This window comes from Condylura cristata, unplaced genomic scaffold (genome assembly GCF_000260355.1).
Source record: "Condylura cristata isolate star-nosed mole 26May11 unplaced genomic scaffold, ConCri1.0 scaffold00005, whole genome shotgun sequence".
Classification (NCBI taxonomy): domain Eukaryota; kingdom Metazoa; phylum Chordata; class Mammalia; order Eulipotyphla; family Talpidae; genus Condylura; species Condylura cristata.
In genome coordinates, this window is record NW_004567106.1 from 44,385,124 (window position 1) to 44,409,738 (window position 24,615).

Consider the following 24,615-nt stretch of genomic DNA (forward strand, 5'->3'; position numbering starts at 1 on the left):
GCCCGGCGGCTGGAGCCGGAGTCGGAAGCGCCCTGGAGCGGGGAGGGTGGCGCGAGAGGCGCGAGCCGGGCTGCAGGCAGGGTGGTCCTCCGGCAGAGTTGTCGCTAGAGGACCGAAAGTTTTCGCTCGCGGCCCTTCGAGGTGTGGCTCCCTCGCCCGGTCCCCGTCGCCCGCGCGGAGGCGCCCCCACGGGAGGCTCCGCGGCTCAGCACCGTGGAGCGGGGCAGATGGGCTCGCTCCTCCCTACGACCCCTCCACGCAGGGAGGGGACCTGGCGCCCCGCTGTCCCGGCCGCCACACCCTTCACTTCTCTCCTGACGCTAGTCCCCGGACCCTGGAGCATCCAGAAGGAGGCTCTGGGAACTGGGGCCGCGGCTGCGTCGACCTGGCGCCTTGCAGGTGAGTTTGGGGCGCGCGGAGTTGCTTTCCCACCTCAGGCTGCGGGACGCGCCGACTTCAAAACTAGGGGCCCCGGGGCCCCGGATGCTCTGCAAGATGCCTGTCTCCGGCCCTCAGAGAGCCCGAGGGTACCAAAGGCGGGGGGGCGAATTTCCCCGTTTCGGGGGTGAAGCCAGTGAGGCCCCGTCCCGGGGACAGTTTCCTGCGCTCGCGGGGGTGAGAGAGGAAGGTGGCGAGTCTAGCGCGGGCCACCTCCAGCCAGGAATTTGGATTCTCCAGCCAGGAGAGTTCATTTCAGGCTTAACTGCTCTAGTCAGCTAGAAAGGAAGCGTTAGCTTTCCTCTGGATTTGGGGTGTTGATGCTTTGAGATTCCTCTCTCCTTGCACAGGCTAGGCAACAAATGCCTGAAAAAGTACTCTCTCTCTCTTTCACGCGCGCACACCTACACGCACACTCCTCTTTACTAGTAACTATCTGAAGTATATGGACACACCCCAACAATTAATATATTTTCTCTGTTTTCCCCGATCTTATCACTTTTGTTTCTGGCCCATGACATAAAAGCACCAATTTGAGGTTGCTCTGTCCTGAGCTCTGTTCATGCCAGGATTACAGTGGGTGAGAAAGGAGTTGCAGTTTGGTCGTTAGTTGTGATGATTGTGTGAATGAACTTTACTTGGTCACATCCAAGATAAATTTCTTTTGCCTTGCTCTTTTTTGGAACCACAAAGTGACTTCAGACTTCACTGGGTGAAGAACTCTCATTTTAAGGAGGGATGGGGTTAACAAGTATTTATGTATTGACCTTTTATGATATGCCAGACACTGTGATTTACTTTTCCATCCATCACCATCCATCCGTTTGTATGTCTGTTGGTCTATCTGTCCATCCGTCTATCCCTTCATCCATCTTTTCAACAGTTATTGCCTGTGATGGATTGGTTGCTCTCAGCAGAGAAGAAAAATTAGAGCCAGAGCAGCTCTCTTGGAAAACAGTCTGGTGTTCTCTGTGAAAAAAGAGGGTATGAAATAGTTCCTTGAGTAAATGACATATACATAATAACTGGCTGGGATAGTGAATGGTGTAGTCTCAGAGCTGTGCCTGTTCATCTAGTTTGGAGTGATCAGAAAATAGGCCACAAAAAATGGGATCTTCCCTGAGTCTTGAAAATTGGAAAAGATTGATAACAGTAAGGTGAACCCTAGTCTTGCAGAAGGGGACTATTAGCAGTCTGCAAGCTGAGCGTTGCATACTATGTTGGCGTTGAGTGTGGCTTACCTGGGTGCTGTGTTAATATTGGGGCGTGGGGTGATGAGTTTGTATAGCCAGGCTTGAGTCAAATTAAAAAAGGCACTGAATGACAGCCTAAAAGATCTGAATTTTGTTTGACAATGGGGAGCTACTGAGAGGATTTCTGTAACTTCAAGGTACATAGAAAGTGTGATGTAGAAAGATTACCCTGGTCTTGGTGTCTAGGTCATAGTGTAATATGGAAACTGTTTGGCAAGAAAGTACCACAGTAGTCACGGTGTGAAGAAGTGAGGGTCTCAACTTTGGTGGTCTCAGGCAGGTGGCAAAGAGGACAGGTATGGAAGACCATGAAGAAAGCACCTACCTCAGCAAAGCATACATTGCATGACTGCCTTGTGAGTGGAAGGTGAGAATAGGGAGGTTAGGGGGGTGGGGACTTGGGAGAGAGTATACCCAGAAGTACAAGCAGTTAGATCCTGGAACATTGTCTCATTCATCTGTTCTTCCATTTTCCTTCTTCTTTGGTGTTTATTCCTCTATTTATTCCTCTTCCTTTATTCAAAGGAAGATGTGGTTGGCAACCTCTACCATAACTCGGAGTGATTTCACATCCTGGTCTTTGTGCCTGTGTGATCCTTCCCATTCAGTATGGATTGCACCTAACATGTGCTTCTAATAAATACAATATGGCAAAAGTGATGGGATATCCCTTCAGATATTACAAAAAGACTGCAGCATCTGTCTTGCTCACACTGGCTTGAGGAAGGATACCTACTGCCAGCTGTGAGCTGCTCTCTGGAGAGGCATGGACTTGAGGGAGTCTAAGAGTCAGCGAGGTACTTAGTCCAGTAGCCTGTCCGGTGCTGGGTCCTGTCAGCAGCCACTTGAGTGGGCTCAGAAGCTTCTTCTCCTCTAGTGCAGCCTTGTGCTGAGCACACAGCCCACACACGTGAGAGCCCTCCAGACAGGCACCTGGGTATGTGCCTGTGTCCTTATGCATTGTGAGATAATTAGTGCTTGTCATTCTAGAGTGTGACGTTTTGGGGAACTTGTCACATAGCAACACATAATGAATTCAGAATGGTTTTGGTGTTAAGTGATTAGAAAATAAAACAAAATTTAGTAAAAAAAATAAATAAAAAGTAAGAAGCCTGAGCAACATTCCTTCACTCTTTTGAGCCTCTTGTGAATTGTGTATCTTCTTGCCCAGAATTTTTTTGCCCACTTTGTGGGACTAGTTTTCATTAGCATCCCCTACATTCTTAGTTTTGCCATTTATCTTCATCTTTTTGGTACTGAAGTTTTTGCTTTTTGAACTCAATCACTACTTTGTGGAAAAAATTCTCCAACAGCATCTTAACTGATCATGATGATGCTTCACTGGTGACTTTTCCAACCCTGCCCCCCCCATGTGTGTGGAAGTACAGAAATGAAGGAACCCCCAGAAAATTCTTCCTTCTCTTCCAGGAGCCCTTTAAACCACTCACAGATATCAAAAGTGGCTTATCAGAAGTAGGGTACCTGAGCTGCAGAGAAGCAAGGCAGTGATTTGGTATTTTAACCTTAGCTTACTCCCCCAGCTGAGACTCTCCAGTAGTGGTTATTTCTGCCGAGCACCCCGAAGTTGGTGTGAAAGCCAATTTATTCTCTTCTAGCTGGGAGCATTTTACTTTATAATGTAGTAAAGTGTGGACAGGAATCTCAATGTGATTTAAGGTCTTTGCAAACTAAGTCTGTGGCTACATTGCCTTTGTTAACTGATAATCACAACACATATACATTATTACAGGGGGAGTTGTGTATAATTGCCATGTTTCTACTCTAAATGTTCCACAGTTTGTCCACTGACTGTAGAGATAAATACTAAGTTTGTGAAACTGGAATCCACCCATGATTTCTTAAGTATGGATAACGTGGCTGTCAATTAAGTTGCACTGTGGGGAGCCAGAGAATGAAGAAAGTGTTGCTCATCAAACTACTAGACTTAAACACTTGAACTTTAGATGAAAATTGAGGTCAGCTGGAAGTCATATTTGGGTCATCATGGTGCATGTATATTCTCATGTGTACACATCTATACTTATATATCAGCTGTGTTTACAGCAAATTTATTGCAGACTTGAATTCTTTTTGGTATTAAATAGTGACAACAAGAATCTTACACATTCTTAATAGGAATAAACTGCCCTGCAAAATATCCATTTAAAACATGTTAGTATAATGTTTATGTGATAAAAACTATATAGCAAAAGTATACCACCTTCTTTCCCTCATGATTGTTTAGGAAGAGAAGAGAGGCAGATATTTTTATTATTATATTATCTTTCTTAGAAAAATGATAGCATTTGGTTTAATTAAAAATAAGACTCTTCCATGCACCAAATAAAGAAACCAGCTCAACAGATATGACAATGGAAAATTTCATCTTTCGTTTGGATAACACCCGGTTTGGTAGAAATGTGCATCTAATACATAGCCTGCATCCACTCAGTATGATTCGTGTGCAGTTTCACCATGTTATTGAAAAGATGAGAAGAGGGAATATTAGTTCTCTCGTTTGAGGATATTAAACTCCTGCTGGGGTCCAGGCTCTGTGTGCGCACCTTTCTTCTACCTAGACTGCTTTTAGGAGTTACCTGGAGGTAACGAGGAGAAAATGACATGTTTCATTAAAATGAGGCATCCCTGGAATTGTTTGATGTTCTTTGCCTTAATTGAATCCGTCTATCCCATCTGCCACTATTCTCTGTAAATTTATTTCCCTAGCCTTCTTTCTCTGAGAATTGTAATTTGGGGGAAAATTTGTTTCATATGTTGTTACCTTTTATAAAATCTCTCTACATCTGGTGGGCAGGTGTGTAGTTTCCTTCCCCTTGTTAGAAAACATTGCCTTTCTCTTCATTGTCCCCTCACATACTGATGAATTAAAAGCAGGACTACAGGACAGGACAAAAAAAACCCTAGTAGCAAAGGGAATGGGAGAGAAAATAGGAATTCCAGGATGTTCCATAGAGGGACCTAGCTGTATGTTAGTTATGAATAAGCATAGACTTTATTAATAAATTTAACTGCAAAAACATGATATTTGTGTTCAGGGCAGAAAAGCCAAAACAGGAGTGTCATCTTAATGTGAAAGTGCCTTAAAATCCCCTGCTTGGGCCCTCCCTGGTGGCGCAGCGGGTTAAAGCACAGCACAAAGAAGCTTAAGCCACTTCCGCATGGGTTCGATCCCCACCTACCCCGGAGGTGATCCACATGGCGAGGCAGACCTCTCCTGGCCCGCCCGCTGCTCCTCTCAGCAGTGTACTTCGTCGATCTGACTGTTCTGTACCCCGCTCTGTCTCTGGTGAATCCTCTCACCCCTTGCATCTCTGGCCTGTACCCCAGTTCTGTATGAATAAATAAATCTTTAAAAAAAAAATCCCCTGCAGATTCATCTAGGACTTTGCTTTCTTGGGGCTTCCTGGAACCCCTCTGATGCTGCAGGTCGAGATGCTCTTAATTCCTCAAGGTCTACAAATGGAGCTCCATTCCGAACCACTGCTCTTCCTCAAGTTTTGGACAGGGGAAAATATAACTCCTCTTGACTATTGTAGAAATCACTTTGGCCCTCAATTAACCTAAATTTAACTAAATACTGTACACATACTGGGGCAAAGCCACACACCTCTCCTCCAAACTTACCATTTAGTTTGCCTGGGGAGACAGTTCAGGATGGAGACCAGAGCCTTCAGACTAGCAGGAGTAAATTAGAATTGCCCTTCCATCATTTGCTGAAGAACCTTCTTTAAATCTTCTGAATCTTATTTCTTCATCTGTTTAATGGGTATGAAGGCAGTTCTCCTCAGATTGTTGTGCGGATTAAGTGATATTCTGGGTACTGAACCCCTGCATAGGACTTGGCATATAGTGGGTGAGCATGAATGTTCCCTGTGATTATTGCTTTAGCTGCAATGAATGGTGCCAGTGGACTTAGCTGCTTTGACACCAAGAGGGTGCTTATGGTTGGTTCTGAAAAAGTTCTTTCTCCTTAGAAAGGAAACTAAAGCTCTTTGCTTTGCTTTGTGTAGAGATGCTGCCTGAATCAGTTGGTCTGAATCAATTGAGATTTCTATCTGAAACTTATTTTGCCTGATGTTTCATTGTGATATGGACTTCAGGAGAGAGTAAATATTCTTTTGCTCAGAGAAGACCCTAGAAGACTTTTCTGTTATGCAGAGTAAAGTCCAAAATCTGGTTGGAGACAAAGCTGCTTTTGCATGACATTATAAGCAGTTGTTTTCCTAGCTGTTAAGCAGATCTAGGTCTCTGCAAGTTATATTTTGAGAAAAATTAAGAAAATATTCTCACTTAATAAGCTTAATATTGAATTCTAAAAGTCACACGTGAATGTAATGTACTCTTCTCATGATATAGTTAAACAATGGAATAAGGAAAAAATTCTCCTTGCATAACCCCCTCAGATATAGTCACTCCTCCAGTTCTAAGATATTTTCATGCTGTTTTCTATCCATTTATATTTATTGTTATATGTCCTTTTTTAAAAACATCAATAGCATCATTTGGAAGCGTTTCCCTACATCTTTCCTCTTTCACATGACATTGTATACAGAAAGACCTCATCCTTTTAAACTGCTGCATAGTATTCCATATACTATTCCCAAGCCTATTTATATACTACCTAATTGATATACATTTAGGTTTCTGGTTCTCAAAAAAAAAAAAAAGATCAATATATATCTTTTTTTTTTTAAGATTTATTTATTTGTGCATACAGAACTGGGGTACAGGCCAGAGGCTCAGGGGTGGTGAAGAGGCTTCACCAGAGACAGAGTGGGGAACAGAACAGGCAGATCGACGAAGTACACTGCTGAGGGGAGCAGCAGGTGGGTCAGGAGAGGTCTGCCACACCATGTGGTCACCTCCGGGGGCAGGCGGGAATCGAACTCATGCGGAAGTGGCTTTAGATTCTCAGTGCTGTGCTTTAACCTGCTGCGCCACCAGGGAGGGCCAATATATATCTTTTTACATATGATTCCTAGGCATATGAGGGAATATTTCCAGTGTTTTATCAGAAGCTGAACCTGGTGGAGTTACAAGACAGGGGAAAAAATATTTATTCGAGGCTTAGCACTATAGCCTGGGGAACAGAGACCCCAGAAGCACTGGATCTTCTTGGTGAGCTAATTTGCTTGGGGTTGGCAAGGATTTACACATAAAAGGCTGTCTAGTTCATGCTTAGGTATACTTTTATGTAAATTATGTTTCCTGTAGGTGCAGTTCTTATTGATGGAAAGTTTGTCAAGAGGTGATTGAACTTCAGTCATGGGTGATCTTTGGCTTTCATTTTGTTCTAGCCACAGACTGGTCTGCGCTTTCCCATGCCAGAGAACCCGGATCTGCCTGGGGTCTGACGTTCAACTACCTCCCAGTTGTTTTTGGTTTTTACTCAGACTTAGGATGTCTTAATTTTTGTTTTTCTTTGTTATAGTATTTATCACTATCCAAAGTAGACTTGTTGAGGATGTGTCTTTTAAATTTTAATCGTTGTGCCAGGTTCTCTACTGAAGTAGCTAATTTGTATTCTTACTAGCATTTAGGAGTATGCCCTAAATGTGGGTGCCTGTTCCCCATACCCTAATTAACATTTAACACTTTCATTTTTAATTAATGCCAGTAGTATTATGGTTAGAAAATGGCTTCTTTGTATTTTCCTCATTTCTAGTGTATTTTTTAGCAATTTTTCTTTTGTTCATTGTATTTTTGCTGTTGACACTTTTGATGGCTTGTTATTGGTATTTTTAGGCCTTTTTATTGATTTGTAGGAATACTCTATACATTGTAGACTTAGATCATTTCTCTGTTTGAAAATGATACAATTTTCCAGCGTACTGCTTTTCTTCTTTTAACTTTGTTGATGACATCTTTTACTACACATTTTTTTTCTTACTTGAATATAGTCAGATGTGTCAGACTTTTCCATGAGGCCCCTTACTTTTTGTGTCTTGCTTAAAAAAACTTTCCTCAAGGCCAAAATATATTTTCTTTTATTTTCTCTTGGCGCATCATAGGTTTTTGTTTTTACATTTACATTTTAGAATTTTTTGGTTAATGATGTGATATAAAAAAACTGTTGATTTTTTTACAGTTACCAGTTTATTCGAGGCATATATTGAATAGTTTATCCTTTCTGTGGAGACCTAGCTTATGCTTCCTTCTGAACCAAGAACATGGATCTGTTTCTGGGCTCTCTTTTCTACTCCATTGCTTAAATGATCTTGTCTCGCCCCAATTCCATGGTTTCAATTACTCTTGGTTTATAATATGTTTTTCTGTCTGTTAATAAAACCATTTCTTTTCTGGGCCCTCCATGGTGGCACAGCGGGTTAAAGCACAGCACTAAGAAGCTAAAGCCATTTCAGCATGAGTTCGATTCCCACCCACCCTGGATGTGCTCCACATGGTGAGGCAGACCTCTTCTGGCCTGCCCGCTGCTCCCCTCAGCAGTGTACTTCATAGATCTGCCTGTTTTGCTCCCCACTCTGTCTCTGGTGAATCCTCTCACCACCCCTGTACCTCTGGCATGTACCCAGTTCTGTATGAATAAATAAATAAATCTTTTTAAAAAAAGGTTTCTTTTCTAGTGTGAATTTAGAATGCTCTGTCTTAGTCTGTTTGGACTAAATATCATGGACAGTCCCCAACAATGCAAATTTATCCAGGCCCAAACAATAGAGACGGGATTGAGAAGCCCTGATGTAAGTCAGTTAACTTCAGGTTTTCTTTTTCATTTCCAGAGAATGAACATCTATCCTTCATCAGCTTTTTTGACTTTAGGACTCTTTCATCAATCATACAGAGATCTAACAAAAGTGTGATAAGAGTGTGAGACCCATTACCACAATGAGAGAAACCCAAAGTCTTTCACTTTCAATACATGAAGGCCAAGTTATACCTTTAGATAAGTACTATTTTATTGATTCAAAGACAGTGTAAATTGTTTATTTTATAGGTTAGTTATTATTTGATAATCAAGTAATATGGTCTTTTTTTTTTTCTGAACCGCTGCTGTGCATTGCTTTCCTATTCTAATTAGCTGGTTGATGATTGGTAAGACACCCATGTTAGATAGCTTTTATAGTTTCCAATTTATAGATGATGAAATTGAGATCTAGAGGTACTGTAAAATAAAGCAGCATTCCCTGCCGCTGTTTTGTTGTATTTCAAAGTTCTTAGACACCTGACCAGGGCTTATCACATTGTGCACTGCACTATTATATCACTTTTAAGAAAGCACCATTTACATATTGGATTTATTGTGACAGTTTTTCTGACACTTGGCACTAAAGTGGCTTGTGCTAACGAAATAAGGAATATGAAGACTATTTTCTAACAGATGGAAGTCAGGTCTTTTGAAGAAAATGTGCCTGTTCCTAATGCTCACTAAAATGTTGGATGGATTAGCAGAAAGAAAGAAGTTATTGATGACTCTGCAGTTCACCTGGGAGTTTTACTTTCTGCTTGAACAAGGGTCACTCTCCCTTGCTGACCATATTTGTGATTGTAAATACTGGCGAGTGACACAAGTTACAATTAATGCATTTGAGTTGGCAGATTTCCCAGGAAGACACATCTGAGAAATGCAGTGCCCTGGCTGATGGAATTGATAATGTGATCTTGTATCTAAATTTGGTTGCTGGTACTTCAGTTAGAATTTAAGTTGTCCTAAACTTGGCTTGGGGAGGAGACACTGTCATGTACATTGGTTTAATAAAATTGGCAGTGGGAGGTACAATGAGTGTCATTTCAATTGTGTATTGACCCATAATTGATTTAGCAGTATGTGTTGCCTAGGTTGTGATCAATGCCAAGTAATAGCAGGAGCTGGAATCTTGCGGGGGGAGGGGGGGAGAGGAGAGGGCAAATGTTGGAGCAATTGATTGACTGATGAGCTCTATATTGGTCCTGTACAGGGAGAATCAAATTCCAACTAAACTGTTATAAAAAGGGAGTGATAGTATTGCACATTAACAGAGCCTGTCATTTTTTGGACTACTGGAACCATTTTAAACACATAGTCATTACTGTCTAGCTTTGTTCTGAATCTTTATGTGTGCCATTTCCTGGTGATTAACAGGGGGAAAGTTCTCACAAACTCCTCAGTTAAGAAGTTTTAAGTTTTCAACTTATGCCACAGGAAATTTGGGTGATTATTAAAAAAAAAAGATCTTGGGTCCTCCTTGGTAGCACAAAGGGTTAAAACACAGTACTCTGAAGCTATCTGAAGCACCTGCAGCATGAGTTCGATCCTCAGTCAGGGAGTTGACCCACATGGCATAGCAGACCTCTCCTGACCTGCGTACTGTTCCCCTCAGCAATGTACTTCATCAGCCAGCCTGTTCTGTTCCTCACTCTGTCTCTGGTGAATCCTCTCATTGCCCCTGCACGCCTGGCCTGTACCCCAGTTCTTTTATGCATAAATAAATAAATCTTTCTTAAAAGTCTCTTGTGATACCTAGTAATCACTCAAATCTGGGTGGGAAGTGGACACATGTGATGCAAACACATGCGCACACGCGGAATTCAATCTTCATTTTATAATTAAGAATAAGAAAGGTTGGGCCCTCCCCGGTGGCGCAGCGGGTTAAAGCACAAAACTGAGAAGCTAAAGCTACTTCCGCATGAGTTCGATTCCCGCCTGCCCCAGAGGTGACCACATGGTGTGGCAGACCTCCCCTGACCCGCCCGCTGCTCCCCTCAGCAGTGTACTTGGTCGATCTGCCTGTTCTGTTCCCCACTCTGTCTCTGGTGAAGCCTCTCACCGCCCCTGAGCCTCCGGTCTGTACCCCAGTTCTGTATGAATAAATAAATAAATCTTTAAAAAAAAAAGAATAAAAAAGGTTGAAGGCATTATCTTGCCTAACCATGTGTCAGGTGGCACAGACCAGGTAATTGCCTCTCCCCGGGAGTTTGTGGTCCAGTGTGAGGGAGATGTATGTACAGTCAATAACTGAAGAACAGGATAGAACAGGATATTCTGTGAGAAGGTGCTGACATGATGTGTAGATAATAAATGCCACTGAGGCTGATCTGGACAGGTTGCTGTGGTAGGCAGAGAAGGCTTGGGAGAGAAGGGAAATTTGAGCTGGGCAGGAAAGATTGGAAGGATATAAATAGCCAGTGGACAGTGATGGGATGGAACAGTGGACATTGTAAGAGACTTGGATCACATAGGTAGCAGTTTTCTCAAACAATGTCCTGTAGAAAACAGGTAAATCAAGAAGTTTTAAGAGTTACTCGTTATTTCTAAGATTAAAATCTATAGTATGAGATAACATGGGCAATACTACTACATGTTTTTAGTCAAATGGTATATTTCTGTGAGAAATACTTTTTATTAATTGCAAACTTCTAAGATTAGAGCTCTATTGATCCAAATGAGCTAATTAGGTAAGAAACTTCAACTTTTCAATATTCTTTGACATCCTAACTGGATGTTTAGGTATTACTCTCAGTTGTACTGATAACCCTGTATTTGTAGATTACTGTGTAATGCTCCAGCACTGGGTCATTTTGAAAACAAAGTTAAACAGTTCTGCCATTGCAAGGAGATTGACCAAATGACTGAGTTTTCCTAGGGATTCCCAGATGATGCAAAATTATTAATAGCTCCCTCAAAAGAGTCCTGGTTTAGATGATAAATTACATGACTACCCTAAATCTAAGTGATCCATTTAGGATGTTTTTGCTTACTCTGAATCTTCAGTGGCTAAAAGGATGCTTTCAGTTTAAGGGTAATTGTCTAAATATGCAATCTGTCTTTTTGAAGTAGTTGTATTTTTCCCTTGTACATAGAGCAGTCACTGCAAAAAAAAAAATACAGAAGAAACACAAGCAACATAAATTGGATGAGTTATCATAAATCTAGAAATATGTTAATAATTCAATATATATGCATACATATTTGTTGATTTACCAATCTATCATATACTTATGTTTTTAGATTCTTGATATCCAAGTTACTTTTCTTGGGTTAGCATCCACATATACAAATACAGATATAGGTATATATACACACATTGTATAATATTATGCATTTAGAAATATAGAATAAGATAGGCAATATAGATAGATGTAATTAATCAACTTTTGAAACAATCACTTTAAAAGACTGCCTAGTATGCTAGTGAATGGTTACTTTTAAACTATACTATAGTTTAATAAATACTCAACTTGAGTATTTAGGTTGTTTCTTTTATTTATATATATTTTTTATATATAAGGGAACATTTTCAGTAGATAAAACTTTGCACATATCCATGACTATTTAGAATGTTAACTTATACATGAAACTGCTAAAATGTGTTTAAAAATTTGCATTGTCAAACAGCTAATAGAGATGAGAATTCTCACTCCTATGTCCTCATCTGTGCTGAATCTATCATTCATTTTTCATTTTTCAATGTGATTGGAAAGAATTTCATCCCCTGATTATTTCAGTTGTACATCTAACTATTCATGATTATATTTCTCATTTTTTTGATAAATTAGTCATTTTTCTACTAGTGCAATTTTTTTCCCCTCACTCATTGCCTTTTAACTTTGTAGATCTATGAATGTGCATGCAAATGTATTGATTCAGAAGTTTTGGCTTTTAATAGTTAATATCTATCAACCTTCTCTTTGTGGAGTTAAATACTTTTTAAAAGAAAGGATCAGGTTTTCAACAAAATTAACCTGATTCATTTTCATGTTATCTGATGCACTTCTAGTTTCAAACTTTACAGTGTAGATATCTGTAGATAGATGAGGTATAATTGTTGCTTCTGTTTTTATAGTTCAGTGTATCTCTCAGAGGGTTTAGTCACCTCGCAAATTCACAGTTAAGTCACTGCAAGTGAGAATACATTGCAAGTGGTGATATACATTATACACTGTATATACATTATACACTGCAAGTGGTGATATACATTATTTTCCTCAACCACAAAACATGTTCATCTCCCTTCATGAAAACTCATGGAAGTTAGAAGACAGCAGTGTGCTTAGATTCTTTGCAGAGGGAACCATTGTCACACTGATATGCCTTAGTTTTCTCAGGAAAACTGGCACCAAGTCAGGCTTCTAATACACAACAAGGAAAATCCACTGCCTTTCATAGCTCCCCAAAGCCAGCACCTTTCCCTGGGATGGCACCCCTGTACTTCATAGTAGAATGCCCATACTGCTGAAAGGAGGGAGCTTGAGGCAACGTTCTAGCCAGAGCATTGTCAGGGAGCCAGCTGTCTGCTGGATTGAATTACATGGGAGCTTCAAGCCCCCTAGACCTGAGCACCCTGCTTTCTCCTGGATCTGTGTGGACCACTCTATGTTTATACTAGAGACTGGGAGGAGAAGAGACTGACTCCTCTCCCACTTGCAGACCACTTGGTTTTCCTCAGTCCCACACCCTTCCATCAGAGGTCCTTTGTGAGGGAGAGTGGTCTTGAGCATCACAAGAGTGTCAATCACTACCAAAGCTAAGATGGAACTTTTCCCCTGCTATGTAGCTGTGGAGGCTCCATGTTGCAGTCTGGGTTCAATCTCAGGGAATCAAACCCTACCACCTGACAACTTCTCAAGAAAATCTTCTCATGGTAGGAGTTCAGGAATAGGGGCCAAGCTCCCACATCAGTAGGTCTTTACTCTTCAGAATTGCCAAGGAATTATTACAGAGTAGTACATGGAATAACTAGCAAAACCTCCCCCTATCAGGAAGGGGCTGGGCTTATATTGCCACTATGGGGGCCAGTCCAGAGGCTTGAAAATAGTTTTTATTGTGGAATGACCCTATTATGGGCCTTTCCACAGATATTCTGTTTCTATCTGAAGCACACCAGGAGTTTATTCAGTTTGGGCAAGATAAACTAATTTCCTTCTGCCCAGTCAGTGCCACTTGTTCTTCCTCTCTCCGTTTTCCTATTCATTTTTTTATTAAAAATTTATTTTTATTTATGCATACAAGAACACTGGGATACAGGCTGGTGAGAGGATTCGCCAGAGACAGAGTGGGGAGCAGAACAGGCAGATCGAGTGAAATACATTGCTGAGGGGAGCAGTGGGCAGGTTAGGACAGGTCTGCCATGCCATGGAGGTCCCCTCCCTGGCTGGGGATCGAACTTGTTCTGCCATGGCTGAGGCTAGCTTCACACTAGTGCTGCACTTTAATCCATTGCACCACCAGGGAGGGCCCCCATTTTCCTACTCAGTATCATAAAAGCCAATGAACTAGTTTGGCTACAGCCCAGCTCTCCTCAGAGTTCTGAGGAGAGAGAGAAATCAAATATGAACAAAGCCCAAGCCTCCTTTAGTAGGCAAGGCTCATTTGTAAATAATTTTAGTCTTGTTACCCATTCAATAATCATCTATAAGCCCCAGTGGGTATTGGCAGCATGTCAGATGGCAGCCACTTATACAGAGATTCTGCATTTCCAAACCCATTATCGCATCCCTAGAATCTGTGAAATGGGGAAACCAGTATACTAAAGGAATTACTGGCCCATTCTTTTCTCCTTTTGAGGGCATAGGGTAGAAAGCAGTAGAGTAGAACAACATCTTCTTTTATTTATTCAAGAAGTATTTTCTGAGTTTTCTTCTGTGGCAGGCCCTACCAGAGAAGTGGGAAAGAGACATCCAGGGCACACAACAAGTCTTGATTTTTTCAAAGGCATTTCACAGTCACTGTTGACATCTGCAGGAAGTTTAATGGAGGCCTCCAAATATACCAGGTTCTAATCCTTGAAACCTATGAAAGTTGTCTTATATGGTAAAGTCTTTGCAGGTGTAATTAAACATTTTAAGTTGGTAAGGTTATCCAAGTTTATCCCTGTTGGACCCTAAATGCCATCATATACATCCTTTTGAGAGGGAGGCAAGGATTTTTTAAAATGACACACAGAGAAGGTGATACACATGTGAGGCAGAGAAAGAGTTGGAGGTGACGCAGCCTTGAGCCAAGACACACACTATCACCAGAAACTGGGAGAGGCAAGGGTCTCCAGTGGGAGCGTGCCTTGATGCCCCGAGTTTGGCCCAGTGAAACTGCTGTTAGACCTCTGATTGCCAGAATTGTGAGAGAACAGATTTTATTGTGTTAAGCCCCATACTTACAGTAATTTGTTGCAGGTCCTTCAGGAAATGAACGCAGCAAACATCTTTGCAGAGAAAATGGATACAGGGTCTAGAAGACATAGTAGATGGAGTCAGATATCTAACCAATGCTCTTCATTCATGCAGGAAATTTCTGTTGAGTGCTACAGTATTGTGGGCACAAGAGATAGAGCAGTGAGTAAGGCTGACGCCATCCCTGTAGTCGCTGAGGTTGGGAGAGAGAGCAGGCAGTGAAGAGTTAAACAAAAAGTATAAACAGAGTAACTTTAGTCATTCATAAGTTCTTTAAAGGAAACAAAATGGGCCCCTGGAGCTGGGGAGATAGTTGCTTTTCCAATGTGTAGTAAAAAAGAATTTCCTATGAGAAATTCTTCAGTCCTGAATATCAAGGGATTACCACAGAAGAAGGCTTCCACAGTGGAGGGACCTGAGAGTGTAAAGGTCTTGAGGTGGGAGTGAGCTTACTGTTCTTGAGCTCATTGGGCACAGATTCTTCCAAGTCAATGTGGCAAGAGATCTCTTAGAGAAGGCTGCAGGGTTCTGAAAGAGATCCTGTTCTGTGCAGTATTCTGTTTATAACTAAATTGGAAGTAAATATGTAAGTCATTATTTGTCATATATATGAGTGAGTAGGGCTTATATTTGGTGGGATGTCAGAGATTGGATTTTTAAATACCTTGACAGGCATGAAGAAAATACCAAAAATGAAAGTTGACAGGGACAAAATGTGAAGCCCTAACTTGAAATTCAGAAGTATTTGCTGTAGCCGGGTAGGAAACTTGACTTGAGTGCAGTACTTGTGGGCAGGTTCTGAACTCAACCTATAAAAGGGTGAAGTACTTTTACAGATTTTCCCATGTGGGGTACAAGTTAAAGGGAGGAGACAGGAGAGAGCCACAGGTCTGTTTCTGGAGTCCTGAAGGGAAGGAGGTACCACATATTATGGAGTCTTATAACTAGTTCGTTTATTCATTGCTTTATTCAGTCAATGAACACATGTTTACTGAATACCTACTGTGTGACTGGCACTGACTAGGCTGTGAGGGAAGCAATGTTGATTGGGCTTAAAGCATCTGTGGATCTTACAGAACTTACATTCTAGAGAAAAAAAAAGACTCTGTAGTCTCAGTTATATAAGTGCCCTTTTTTTGTGTATGAAGTTGTTTCCAGGTTACAAAATAATTTTATAGTAATAAAACACCAAAATCAAGCATTATAGAACATAAAACATAGAAAGGTCCCCAGGAACTCCTCTTCCTTCCCCAGAGACAGTCACTGTGAACATAGTTGTGCATTTTCCTCTAATTTTTAAAAAAATATGTATAATATATTTTAGAAGCATAAAAATGAAAGCATATGCATCTTAATTTTTTTAGTTTATCTCATCCTAGGCTTCCTTCTATATGAGTACAAAGAAATCTACCTTATTCTTTAAAATGGCCAGATAATACTCCACTTTATGAAGTACCACAATATATTGAACTAGTGTCTACTTGACAGTGTGTACACTACAAATAATGTTGCAAAGAAAATTACTATGCATGTCTTTTTTTAAAAATTTTTAATTGAAGTTACATTAGTTTATAACATAAAAGCTTCAGGTTTATCACCATATATACTATATATACTACAGTATGTTTAACACCAACAGTCTCATTTCTATCCCTCATATAATTGGTTGTTTTCTTCCTTTCCTTCTGGTAACTAGTATTTTGTTTTTATAGTTTAAGGTTTTTGTCTTGTTTATTTATCTTCCATATATGAGTAAAATCATGTTTTATTTGTCTTTCTTTTTCTGATTTCACTTCACATAATCTCCTCTAGGTTTGAATATCTTATTGCAAGTTGCAAGATTTCATCTTTTATACATATATATATATACACATAGCTGAGTAGTATTCTATTGTGAATATATTCCACATGTTCTTTATCTACTCATCTGTTAGTGGGCACTTGGGTTGTTCCTCACTCTTGGTAACTGTGAAAAATGCTTCTCACATCTTTTTATATACCAGTGGGAGTATTTCTAAAGGATAAATCCAAAGAAGTGGAACTTGCAGTTTTATAGATATCAGAAGTTATCAATAATTTAATCTTTGCTGTTCTGCTAGGTGAAAGATGATAATATCTTGTTAAAATCAGTGATTTTGACCTCTAAGGTAACAGTTAAGAAGTGATGTGTAGGTCACCTTACAAGTCAGAGGTTCCAGAGCTGCTGAGGTATGAAAATGTGCAGGGGGACACTAAGAAGTAACCCAGGCATGTGAGCAAGTTCAGATAGCACATGCAAAAACCCTGTAGGGAGAAGTCTCGAACGTGATTTGCTCTAAAAAACTTCCCAAAGGTCAAAGGTCAGAGAACAAGAGGGAGAAAAAGAGAGACAGAAGCCAAACCTTGTAGGACTGGGATTCATCATAAGGGTTTTGGTGTTTACCTGAGGAGAAAAGGGAATTCAATGGAAATTTTCAAACATCTGATGTGATCAGATGGTCCTTTTAAACAGACACCAAATAACTGCATTAGTGTAGGATGGATTAGGATGAGGGGAGAGTTGAAATGAAGAGAGCATGAGGCAGCTAGCTATTTGGGGAGTTTAGGTGAAAGATGGTGGTAGTCAGAACAAAAGTGGACCCTGGAGAGAAGTACGCGGATTTAAAAATTATGTAGGTCAGCAGAGACATTTTGTGGGAGTGGAGTGGAGAATGGGATCAAAAACAATGGAGGGATGGCCCTCCCTGGTGGCGCAGCGGGTTAAAGCATAGCACTGAGAATCTAAAGCCGCTTCCGCATGAGTTCGAATCCCGCCTGCCCCGGAGGTGACCACATGGCGTGGCAGACCTCTCCTGACCCGCCCGCTGCTCCCCTCAGCAGTGTACTTTGTCGATCTGCCTGTTCTGCTCCCCACTCTGTCTCTGGTGAAGCCTCTCACCGCCCCTGAGCCTCTGGCCTGTACCCCAGTTCTGTATGAACAAATAAATAAATCTTTAAAAAAAAAAAAAAAACAATGGAGGGAGGGAAATACACTGGACTATGGTGATGGCATACGGGTGATTTGGTGATAGGAAGCCCATGGGGATTACAACTGAGATGGAAAAGGCACAAAATGATGTAAAAATAACTATTATATTATTTTTAAAAATTATGTAGGTCAGATAGGATTTGATAGGAACTGATGCTTGAATGGGCTTGGGTGAAGAGGGTATAAGAGGATGGTTTTATGGAAAACTCCTATGTTTGTAGGATAGATGAAGGGAGTAGGATGATAGATGTCAAACGAGCAAGTGATCACCTGAAAGTTGAAGATCCAGAAGAGAAGATATAACTGCAACCACTATGGTCTGAGTATCTGATATGCCACAGCTCCAACTGAGGTAAATTCATGTGAGTCTGCCACCTTGGTTATAGCCATATGTTTGAAAAGCTCCTGAGTCATGTCTGTGACATGGTTTGATGTAAAAGACTATCCATTAAGGGGATAGTACCCTTGGAACTATGGCAATATTTATACAATAGAGTACTATGCAGCACTGAAAATTAATGAACCATGCTATAGGAGCAACACAAGTCAATTTTATAAATACAATGTTGAACAAAATACCATCTGATCATCTGGTCACATATATGATTCTACTTAAATTCAGAAGTAGGCAAAACTGGACTATTAAAATATAGTGGAATTTATATTGTATAGAGTATATTGTTGAGCAAAGTAAAGAAAAATAAGGAAGGGATTATCACAGAAGTCAGAGTAGTGGGTTGGGGAGAGGGAGATTTCTGGGATCAGAAGGGAACCCCTGGGGCAGAGGGATTCTGTGCTACTTGGAAGCTTTCTATTTCTTGACTGAGGAGGTGGTTATACAGGCATTTGCTTTGTGATTGTTCATTATACTGTACATTTGTTTTGAACACTTAAATCTAAGAGTATTTTATCCCACAATTTAAACAGGTTTAAAAAAAAGATAGCTAACACTTGTAAAATGCTTGGCATAGTGCCTGGCCCATATTAAGAGCTCAACAGATGGCAATTTTATTTACTGTTATAACCCAGTTGTTAGAGCCACATTGTATCCTAAGCAACCTTGCAGCTTCTGGACTGACTCTAGTCTCCCTGAGGCCTGGCTTTGAGCTTGAGCTTCTGGACTCCTCCATTTCCCAGGATGGTGCCAAATAAACCCCATTATAAGAGCACTTTTCAATTGATAATGTGGTGGTTTACTGCATTGCCTCAAACTCTTCCCAAGGTTTGCTGCCAAATTTAGACAATGTGTGAAACTGGTTTTTTTTTTTTAACATTTCTGTTGTTATGCAATCCCAGAAAGCAAGAATACTAAACTGAGCACTATATCATGTGGTATAGAGACAGACTCAGAGGTCTCAGAGCCACAGGTCAGAGGTCAGGAATCTTGGTGTAACCTGCAGGCAAGCTATGCTAAAGAAATGAGTGTTTATGAGAACTTGATCTTGTGAGCGTCTATGGAAGAAGTTAAGTGCCACCTAAACAACAGCAGTTCAGGAACTAGGTGAACCCCAGGATAACTGGATGGCATTTAACCCTTCAAGTACATAGCCCAAGTCTTGTATTGCACAGAAAGATAGACAATCCCTGATTTAGGGTGATCTGAAATGTCTCTTCCCTGCAAGCCTAATAATGGGATTGCCATTCCATAGTGGAAGGGTTGTCATGTAAAATAGCTAGTTATAATAATAGTGGATAATTATGGAGTACATATCATATGACGGGCATTATACTAATATTTCATCCTCATACCAACTTACTCCTTATTGCCCTTGGAGTTAGGTGCCATTATCTCCACTTTCAATGGATACAATTGAGGCATAGAGGAATTCAGTAACTCACGGAAGAGCACACAGCAGATAAGGGCTGGAGCACAGAACAGGGATTCTTATTATCTAGTTCTAGAGGGAAGGCTTGACCCTATGATGGGTAGCTAGATGGAGCAGCCCCATAGTGAAAGGGGGAGTTACAGGAAATGGCAGATTCTCTCTCTAAGCAGAGGTGGCATGCAGAAGCAGTTGTTAAGCCTACCAAATATATTTTAGAAGAGAAACCTGCATTGAGTGGCAGGCTGGACTAAAAGCTTTTCAAAATCCTTCCAAAGAATCCTAAATTCTAAGTTTGTACCTTGGTAGAACATCCAAAAGGAGGCCGAATTTTGTGCTTATTTTCTTATAAATATGAACACTCAACCTTCCATGCCTACCCTGATGTGTAAGCTTTTTGAATAGCTTCATGTTCTTGTGCATGAACTTGCTCAGAATTCTTGAGGCACAGTAAAATGATCTTCCCTGTGGGGTTGTCTTTTAGTTGACAGTAGTTGTATAGAGCTTTTCCGACTAGCAGCAAAATACCTTTTAAAGGCTTAGTAGAGAAATGGTTTGCATAAAACATTCTCCCACACTTATTACTTTAGTTTAGGCCAGAAGTACTGATCTTTTCATACGGACTTTCCAGCTACACCTCCCATGGAGGGTGGATGCAGTGTGAAGGCGTTAGCAATGGTTTTCAGTGACACTGGGGCTGTTTAGAATCTGCCCTCTATATTGAAATGATACAACTGCCTTTGTTTCCAGAGTTACAGGAACTTCTTTGGTCTCTGTCTAAGACTATGTCCAGTAGAAATGCATTACTTCCTACTTCCCACAAAGCACAGTTCCTGCTTCTACCTGCCACCATAATGAAGGCATAAGGAAGCATCTCTAGTTTGAATTAGTTTGGTGCGAGAATTTGCTGTTACCTGACCAAATTGACTTGGTTGTAGTTAATGATTTAGCCTGGGGTGCTGTCCATGGGCAGAATATTTGAGCAAAGTTGCATATATTTGCTTAGGTCTCAGAATATCTATTTTAACCAAATGTATGGAGGCTTACAGATGTTCACATGTGCAACTTTTGTACCTACAATGAAGTAGTTCATTAAGTTATGCTAATTAAATTGAGTTTATTGACCATATGCTATTTTTAAAATAGGCTTCATTTTTAGAGCAGTTTTACATTCCAAGGAAAATGAAGTAGACAGTATAGTTTTCATGTGTCCTTCACACATGTGCATAACACGTCTCACTACCAACATCCCCCGCAGAATGGTACATTTTGTTATAATTGATGAACCTACACTGGCACATTGTTATTATTCAGAGTCCATTTACATTAGGGTCATTTTTGATATTGTGCATTTTACAAGCTTGGACAAATATGTCACGCATGTATTCATTTTTATAAAATAGTTTCACTGCCTCCCAAATCCTCTGTGCTTCACCTTTTCATTCCTCCCTTTCCCGAGGCTCTCACAACCAAAGACCTTTTCATTGTCTCTGTAGTTTGGCCTTTTCTGTATCGCTGGGATAACATAGTAGGGAGCCTTTTCAGACTGATGTTTCAGATTGGCGTCTTTCACTTAATAATATATGTGTTTCCTTGTGCAACCATCAGTGAAGCTGCTCTGAACATCTGTATGCAAGTTTTTGTGTAATACATATTTTCAACTAATTTGGGCAAAGGCAAAGAAACACAATTGCTGAATCATATGGTAAAAGTATATTTAGTTTTAGAAGAAACTGCCAAGCTGTCTTATAAAGTGGCTGCACCATTTTGCCAGTATTCTGGATTTTAGCCATTCTAATAGATGTGTAGTGGTTTCTCTTTATTTCAGTTTTCAGTTCCCCAATGACATATGTTGTTGATCACCTTTTCATATGCATATTTGTCACTGTATATCTTCTTTGGTAAGACGTCTATTCCTATATTTTGTCTTTTTAATTAAGTTGTTTGATTTCTTATTGTTGAGCTTTAGGAGCTCTCTGTTTATTTTGGAAAACAGGTCTTTACCAGATATGTCTTTTTCAAATATTTTCTCCCAGTCTGTCACTAATCTTTTCATTCTCTTGAACATTTACCAGTTTAAGAGTGCTCTGCTAGATGCTAAATAGGCATATAAAATTTACTTACTACAGAATTTCTCCCTTTTAAGTTTCTTAAGGGGAAGTACCTATTTCCTGGAGACAGAAAAATCCCTGTTAACTTCTTTTACTGGCTACTAGTGAAGTTCTTAAGTGGATTGTAGGAGTGGTAAATATTCCAGAGAATTGATATATTGTTTAGAAATTGTTTTATGTACTGAAAATTCAATGATAAATCAAACTCATGTGATTTATAGAGACATTTGAGACTGATTTACCTTGAAGATGAAATATCATTAGTTTTGTTTTTTTTTTTTTAAGATTTATTTGTGCATACAGAACTGGGGTACAGGCCAGAGGCTCAGGGGCAGTGAGAGGCTTGACCAGAGATAGAGTGGGGAGCAGAACAAGCAGATCGATGAAGTACACTGCTGAGGGGAGCAGTGAGCGGGTCAGGAGAGGTCTGCCACGCCATGTGGTCGCCTCCGGGGCAGGCGGGAATCGAACTCATGCAGAAGTGGTTTTAGCTTCTCAGTGCTATGCTTTAACCCGCTGCACCACCAGGGAGGACCCAATATCATTAGTATTTTAAGAAGTAATAGTCAGTAATATTTATATGTTCCTTTAGTTACCACTGTCACTGATAATACCTCCTTTGATAGTGTGACACAGTGATGACTTATCCAAAGAAGAAATATGGCAGTTTGGCTAAAAGAAAGACATTTAATTTATGTATCTGGCAGTTTTTAAAAACTTAGAAATATTTAAAATATTTCACAGAAAAGGCACATTTCCAAATAGCAGAGTTGCAGGCAGTTCAACTAAGCATCAGCATTTGCTATATTGAATTACATGATATCAGGAGATGAACATGCCATGCTTAGATTCTAAACAATATTAAACAAAACTCTTCAGTGTGTTCATTTGTAAGCAAAAAATAACAAGAGCCCAGTGAGAACACTGATTATGTGGTGCCAAGGTCATTTTGAAATGTAATGTTCAACTCTAAATCTTTTTTTTTAAGATTTTTTAATTTATACATACAGAACTACATACATACAGGCCAGAGGTGCAGGGATGGTGAGAGGATTCACTAGAGACAGAGTGGGGAGCAGAACAGGAAGACTGATGAAGTACACTGCCGAAGGGAGCAATGGGCAGGTCAGGAGAGGTCTGCTGTGCCATGTGGGTCACCTCCCTGTCTGGGGATTGGACTTGCACTGAAGTGGCTGCTGTGAGCATTGCAGTGCTGTGCTTTAACCTGTGTGCCACCAGGGAGGGCCCTCAACTATAAATCTTAAATGAAAGGGAAATTCAAGCATTTAGCAAAGGAATAGAAAAGACACTAATGAGACAGCATTATTTAAGATAGGTAGTAAGCTGAGTCTAATATCTAGCATATGTGTACTCAACAAAATGTCCAGTCCCAAAAGGGAAGAAACAGTCAAAGTGCTCAGATGTACCATTGCTTTAAGAAAGCCAGAGAGTAAGTGAGAGTAAGATAGGGCAAGAGAAGGATGAGGGGGAGGGGGCGCAGTTGTGTTTCTGTTTAGGAAAATAGGCCAGGTCACCTGTCTGCACGTCTCTTTTCTTAGTGACACTGATACAGATGTTTTTCAAAATTGTTCATTCTGTGAGGGTCCCAACAGCCAAGGTCACAAACAACAACAGGAGTTGCAGAACTTTAGGCTAGGAGAACTTTAGGCCAGGGAACCATGGCCACAGGGGGTGACAGCTCTGCAGACCTCACTTCCAGTCCTGGCTGTGTCCCTGGTGGTTATATGACCCTGGCAACTTGTTTAAACTTCTGTGTTTCAACTTCATTTGTAAAACTGGATAATAATTTCTGCCTTTCAGTGCTGTTGCATAGATACACAATAATTTATGTCAAATATCTGACCCTTAGGAGGTCACTATTAAGTGATTTTTAAAAATCATTCAGGCCTGTTCATGTTTAAATGACTCTACTCTAAGGAATGTCCAGATGCACTTGATATACATTTCTGTTATAATTCGTTGCTTGGAAATGAAATATTCTACATTATTAAGCATCTACTAATGTTGTTGGCTGCAAGTAACAAAACCCCCAACTCAAACTAGCTTAAGATATAAATGTATTGGTTCATGTAACTGGAAAGTATCATGATAATGTCAGAAGAAAATTGACTCAGAGGTTCCATGATATATTGAAAGATATGATTCCTTTTTGTTTCTACTCTGTTATCCATGTTGTTAGCTTTATTCCAGCCTTCTTTTTTTTTTTTAAAGATTTATTTATTTGTGCATACAGAACTGGGGTACAGGCCAGAGGTTCAGGGGCGGTGAGAGGCTTCACCAGAGACAGAGTGGGGAGCAGAACAGGCAGATCGAGGAAGTACACTGCTGAGGGGAGCAGCGGGCGGGTCAGGAGAGGTCTGCCAGCCATGTGGTCACTTCCGGGGCTGGCAGGAATCGAACTCATGCGGAAGTGGCTTTAGCTTCTCAGTGCTGTGCTTTAACCCACTGCGCCACCAGGGAGGGCCATATTCCAGCCTTCTTTTATAGTTGCAAGATGGTTATCAGCAGAGGTCTGGTTCCACATGTTAGAATTTACTTTCTGTGAAGGAAAATCTCCTACAACAGTGGTTATAATAAGATACAAGCCTATTTCTCTCTGTATTAACAGGATTCAGAGCTAGGCAGCCCAGAGTAGGTCCTATTTGCCATGGGCCCAGGTGTCTAAGTTGATGTTCTGCATTTTAGGGTATGACTTCCTCAAGATCCAAAACAAGTACTGAAGCTCCAGCATTGTGCCTGCCATTCTTCACAAAAGCAAGGGACACAAGAAAGTTGTGCCTCTTTCATATAAAAACTCCTTGGAAATAGAATGAGGAAGGAAAATGGTTATTTGCAGGCAA

At 40.6% G+C, this 24,615-nt stretch overlaps 1 protein-coding gene across 1 annotated transcript in view; it reads left to right on the forward strand.

The window, feature by feature from the left end:
* The first annotated feature begins 22 nt into the window (after nucleotides 1–22).
* The window catches only part of CDHR3 (cadherin-related family member 3), a 125,817-nt gene continuing 101,224 nt past the window's right edge, over nucleotides 23–24,615 (forward strand). The window contains exon 1 of the mRNA XM_012721041.1: nucleotides 23–399. The gene's annotated coding sequence lies outside the window, so the exon portion shown is untranslated. The remainder of the gene's footprint in view (nucleotides 400–24,615) is intronic.